The following is a 6,535-nucleotide window of genomic DNA, read 5'->3' as shown; positions in this document are numbered from 1 at the left end:
TACAGTCGACTACAAGCACACTAAATTATGGAAAAACTCTATAGAGATTTCCAAGTTTCCCGGGGAAGCGCTCGGTAAGACCAAGGGTTCGAATCTTACCCAATAGGCATCCCTATGGGGGGGAAGAGAGGTTCAGCCCATTGACTGATCCCAGAAGTCAGCGATGTCCTCCCAACTTGTCTATGATGGTGTCTTCCCTAGCATTCCTCCTCTCTTAAGCCCTTTTATACTATTTTCTTATTTTTAGGTGGAGCTTGAGTGACTCTAGTCATACATACCTTTATTATGATTGGTATAAAATCTCCTCGCTTTACTTTTAAAGATATATGCTAGAGAAATTCAGAGCGCATGCTCAGTGAGGGGTGGTTGCACCTTGGAGGTGGGTAGCTTTTGGGATGGAGGTGTGTTTTGGTATTATAATGAGATTATAATGAGTCAAAGTTGACCCAGAGAACATGATTTAGTGTGTCACTACTCCAGAACTGAGCACTTATGATATAAATCAGAAGTAAGACAATAGCGTTGACAGAATCCCCATTGTTTCACCTCCTTGCTTCGGTGGATTCAATGCAGGGACCTTCTATTCTTGTTCCAGTAGTTCCAGTTCCCCATCCCTGCGGTGATATCACAGAGCCTGCCTGCAGTGCTTCCACTCTGCTCTACCCTCTGTGTTGTTTCTCAGAGTCATCTTACCAAACTCCCCTGGTGCTGGTAACATCTAAGGTTGCAGGTTATGTTGCTTAGGGAATTATTATGGAACAGATTTCTTGCATATCCACTGCATTCCACCCTGGAGGTTTACCTTCCCTTAAGAGGGGGACATATCAGTAAGTCACCTCCAGCAATCATTCCACACTTGGTCTGCCAGCTTTAGTCCTGATGTAGTGAGCTAGTTGTAAAACTTTTTGTTTCTAACCAGCTGCTACTTAAATACTGTTCTGTACTATGCTGTGTACAGCCAGTGTAGGTTGTTCATGACTAAAATACAGAATCTGTGTTGACCTATTGCTATGTGAAGCTTGACTTCCACCTTCATTATTGAAATCATGTAATCTATAGCGATGTGTTAAGTAAAGCAGTAGCAGATGTGGTCATAGGAATAGGTTAGCCTGTAGAGGAGAAAAGCAGAGAGGTATTATTTTAACTTGGTTCTGTCTGAACGTTCTAATCATTGTAGATGAAAAATTTCAATGTAATTCTAACATTTTTTCAATGTTGCTTTTTTTAGACCAGTTTTCAGTTTAAGAAAACTTGGTTCTAGACTGCTAATCCTAGTACAAATATGCTATTTTATAGATCATGCTGAGAACACTGGTCCAGTCTTAACCTCAAGCACAGTAGTTTAGTCCTAGTCTACCATCAGTCCTGGGAAGCGGTGTCTGCTTTCCTGTTATAATGCTTCCCTCCCCTTTGAGAATCCCTGTGTTGCGTTAAAGGGTAAAGAAGTTTGGCAGAAAATAAACAAACCCCCTTGCTTTCCAGCTTATCTTCAGATGTCAGAGGGGCTGGGGGCGGCTAGATTTAATTTCTGAGTGATGTCCAATTCAACACTATGAGTCCGGTCGCGTTCAATATGTTGAACTATCACAATGATGGATGCACTAATAGCATACTGCAGTCTTGGCTTAGCCGCGTTCAATGCACGAGCATTACCAGACTTAGGGAGTTTGCATTAATGAACTATCATGACTAGATTAATGAGCAGCGCAGTTTATTAAAGCAACAGTACAGGTTCTTTTGGATTGCCAGTGATAAATACACTGTCTGCAAAGCACGTGCAAATAATAATACAGTCGACTACAAGCACACTAAATTATGGAAAAACTCTATAGAGATTTCCAAGTTTCCCAGGGAAGCGCTCGGTATGACCAAGGGTTCGAATCTTACCCAATAGGCATCCCTATGGGGGGGAAGAGAGGTTCAGCCCATCAACTGATCCCAGAAGTCAGCGATGTCCTCCCGACTTGTCTATGATGGTGTCTTCCCTGATGGTCCCCCTCTCTTTGGGCCATTTAATCCTATTTTTCCTATTTAGGTGGAGCTTGAGTGACTCTAGTCATACATACCTTTATTATGATTGGTATAAAGTTCTCTCGCTTTGCTTTTAAAGGTATATGCTAGAAAAAATTCAGAACGTGTGCTCAGTGAGGGGTGGTTGCACCTTGGAGGTGGATAGCTTTTGGGATGGAGGTGTGCTTTGGTATTATAATGAGCAAAGTTCACCCAGAGAACATGATTTAGCATGTCACTACTCCAGAACTGAGCACTTATGATATAAATCAGAAGTAAGACAATAGCGTTGACAGAATCCCCATTGTTTCACCTCCTTGCTTCGGTGGATTCAATGCAGGGACCTTCTATTCTTGTTCCAGTAGTTCCAGTTCCCCATCCCTGCGGTGATATCACAGAGCCTGCCTGCAGTGCTTCCACTCTGCTCTACCCTCTGTGTTGTTTCTCAGAGTCATCTTACCAAACTCCCCTGGTGCTGGTAACATCTAAGGTTGCAGGTTATGTTGCTTAGGGAATTATTATGGAACAGATTTCTTGCATATCCACTGCATTCCACCCTGGAGGTTTACCTTCCCTTAAGAGGGGGACATATCAGTAAATCACCTCCAGCAATCATTCTGCACCCTGAAAATTCGGAAAAATGTTTTCATCAAGAAAGGAGCTCTTGGAGCAGGCTCCTTGGGCTAGTTCTTCCCATAAGTGTTATGGCCTTTATTTTATGAAGGCAACTATTTACATGATCCTTGTCTCAAGTGGAATTCTTATTTTGGGTTCTTATAGATTAGAGGTCAAAATATAGATGAGTTCAGAAGAACTCTCTGCGTATTCCACCTGGTCAGAATGAAATTTTGCAAGCCAAATTCCTTTTCCAAATTACCATTGATGAGTTTATAGTCAGCTACACCCATGTGACTGATAGGAGCATTTGCCTTATCAGTGGGACAATTCTCTTCAGGCAGGGGAAGGAATAGAATGCAATTTCTAGCTCTTGGACTTGTTACATTCAAAATCTTGTTTATGGCTAAAGAGGAAGCACAACTTTTATTTTCATATATTTATGTATTATTTTTATATATGTTTAATATATAATGTATTTTTATTTAAATTATGTAAATGTAATAACTTATTTTTAGTATAATGGAAATCTTAACAGTCTAATTGAACCATTATCATTAGTCTAGATCTAATTATTACAGGAAAAATAAACAGAATAATAATGCAGCTAGAGTACTTATATAGGAAAAAGTTGTAATAATAGAATTAAGTGCAACACACACACAGAGTTTCTACACCTCTTCCTGGTGTTATGCTCACCTTTTCACTGCATCTCTGAGCCCTAAGGTCAGATGCTGGTGTTGGTGGTGGGAGGGGGGGTGTTATAGCGAGTTGTCAGCAGCTAGAGTCCTTTGCCAGGAGAAATACAACGTTCATGTTGATGGTTTCTTCTTCCTCCCTCTAGTATCCCCTCATGGTCACTTTTATACATTTGCTAACGTGTTTTTATACCTTACTTCTTCATTGTTCTGCAGCTCCAGCTAACATCTAAAATTACTATATATCTTGCCACTTATGTATGTTAGATATTATTTCTTTGTTCTCTTTGTTACCCCTGAAACTAGTTTTGTTCAGCTCCAGGTCTGCAGGTTTTTTAAGTGACCATGGGTGAGTTGTTTATAGCTGTAGGATCTCCAGTGCCAGCACGTGCCCCATGTTTTATCATCCCATGCGTGTATACCTCTACACCGCATCCTCTGTCTCCACTTCTTGGAGGCCTCTGCTGTCATACCGGGCCTATATTTCTCTACATCATTGTGTTAGTTGTAAATATCTCATTTGACCTAGAACAACTGCTTCTTATTGCTATCTGTATAAAACTATGGTTGTATCATACAAAGATAACAGTAAAACAACTTGGTCATAGACATGTAGTCAATTAGAGAAAGGGCTGTCACAGCTAAACTAAGTAAAACAAAGCTGTAGCCAGGTCAAGAAAATTTCAGACAGAGGAGGCCTGACATGCCTGTCCTGAGGCCTTGCAAACTCAGTATAAAGCTTATGGCCTGTTACTAGCAATAGCAATACTGTATTACAGGGCTACACAGTTACAGACTTGAGCTAAAAATGCTTTGGAAAAGTGCCTCTAACCCAGATATGCAAACTCATTTTAGTAAATGCCATAAATGTGAAAACTCAGTACCTAGCCTGTGCCCATACTGCTATGTGAATCATACTCAAGTCAGGAGATAAGGTGTTGATCCTACTGCCCTAATGACTTATATCAACAGTGCTAACTTTGCTACTTGCAGCTTGGAAAAAGCATTGACCCCATAGGTTGCCTGGACACACCAAGAGCCTTGTAATCTATAAGGGCTGCTTGGACAACTTGAGCTGTCTACCAGCAACAGCTGCTGCTGCAGAAACAGCTACATCCTCTACCTTCAGTATGTCAGGAGGGGAAAGGCTATGAATTGGCCTACTGGAGAGGCCTAAGGACTTCAGCCAATCCTGATACTGAGAAATTAATGAGACATGGGTCTGCATCAGAGTATGAGAGCCATATTTAAGAGCATCACCTTTTGTCCTAGGCCTCCAAAACCCCCTTTAATGTCTGAACTGTGATCTGCTCATAATTAAGTGACAGCAACCTGGTGATTAGCCACCTCACCTCCTAAGGACAAAACAGTGACCCCAATGATGGCGCAGTCAGGCCACTAACCGTGACATCTGTGCATGTCACCACATCGTCCAATGAAAGTGGAACCAATAGGAATTTGTTACTGGTGGGATGCTATTGTTACTAGTCACAAGAAGCTAGTGACATATTTCTACTGCTTTCTGTTTCATGATGTCCCTGAACTTCAGTAAAGGTTTTCTTTCTGACCTCATGAGGGCTTAATCTACTTCAGAAGCTATTTGTAAAGGAATTGTTCTGTAAGCAATTACTCAGATTTCTGTACAAGTCATCCCTCAGTTTCTAATAGGATGTAGAGAAATTGGCTGATGGCTTGGTTTTGGGGTTATTTTGTGTGTATTTTTCTCCTTTGCAGGTAGTAAGCTGGTTATGGTGTCAGAGCAGAATTGTACTTGATAACGATGGGCACATATGTGCTACTTAGGCAGGGGTATTTCCCTAGGAACATAAAAAAGTAAGTTAAGCCCATGCTTGCACAGCTGTACAGAAACCTGAGATTGTATAATTTTTGCTGCAGGGGGCTATAGCTCTTGCACATACATTTCGTGCATGTAGATCGATAGGTTGTTGACACACAAGCCAGGCTGAAATTCATTAGTTCGTACTGCAGAAGTAGGAGGATTAAATCACTATGTAATGCTGGAACTGACCAACAAGACTTTAATTAAATGGTGCCCCTCATGCACAACATTTCCTATGCCTGTAGATAGGGAACAGCTAGCTATTTTCAATAGACCCAATTCATTAATAAAGTAATTCACATGGGCCAACAGTGTACAATACCTTTTAAATGTTAATTAAAGCACTAAATTGGGCTGCCTTCAACTCTTACAGGTAAAACTGCATGGTATATGGAAGACTTGCCAGAGGTAAAGCCTCTTCCTAGATTATATAAGAAATATAATAACATTTTCCAAAACAGTATTGTAATTGTGTTGAATGCCAACAATTTTACAACTTACAGCTGTAGCTAAGAAGATAAAGATTTTTATGGTACTATGGTAAACGTTAGTACTGTTCAGGGATGTTATAGGCAGCCACCACCTCCAGGAGCTCCAGGGCCTGGGGATTCCTCCTGTCTGGATGCTAGAGCCCAGCCCAGGGACCTGGGGTCTCTGCCCAGACTGAAGGACATGGCTGCTGCTTTCCTATTTGCACATTCAACCAGTAGTGAAGCTGAGCATGTAACCCAGAGACACACACATCCAGACGCTGACATGGCTGCCTACAAAAACTGCCAGACACCTGTCACTGCCTTCAACAGCACCTACGTATAGGACGCACATAAACCACATAACACAGACAACCAAGTCCCCTTCCTCACTGGCTGGCAGAAACAGGTCACTAGTGAAGACTGTCGTGGTTCAACCCCAGCCAGCAACCAAGCACCATGCAGCCGCCCACCCACTCCCCCCACACCCAGTAGGATGGGGGAGAAAATCGGGAAAAGAAGCAAAACTCGCGGCTTAGGATAAGAACGGCCCAATAGAACAGAAAAGAAGAAACCAACAATGACAATGCTAACACCAATAAAATGACAGCAGCAACAACAAAAGGACTGGAACACACAAATGATGCACATCGCAATCACTCACCATCCGCTGATCGACGCCCAACCAGTCCCCGAGTGGCGATCCCCCCCTTCCCCCTTCCCCCCCAGTTTATATACTAGATGTGACGTCACATGGTATGGAATACCCTGTTGGCCACTTCAGTTCAGCTGCCCTGGCTGTGTCCCCTCCCAGCTTCCTGTGCCCCTCCAGCCTTCTTGCTGGCTGGGCATGAGAAGCTGAAAAATCCCCAACTCTAGACCAAACATTACTCAGCAACAAC

This window comes from Harpia harpyja, chromosome W, assembly GCF_026419915.1.
Source record: "Harpia harpyja isolate bHarHar1 chromosome W, bHarHar1 primary haplotype, whole genome shotgun sequence".
Lineage (NCBI taxonomy): Eukaryota > Metazoa > Chordata > Aves > Accipitriformes > Accipitridae > Harpia > Harpia harpyja.
This window is presented reverse-complemented; position numbering follows the sequence as displayed.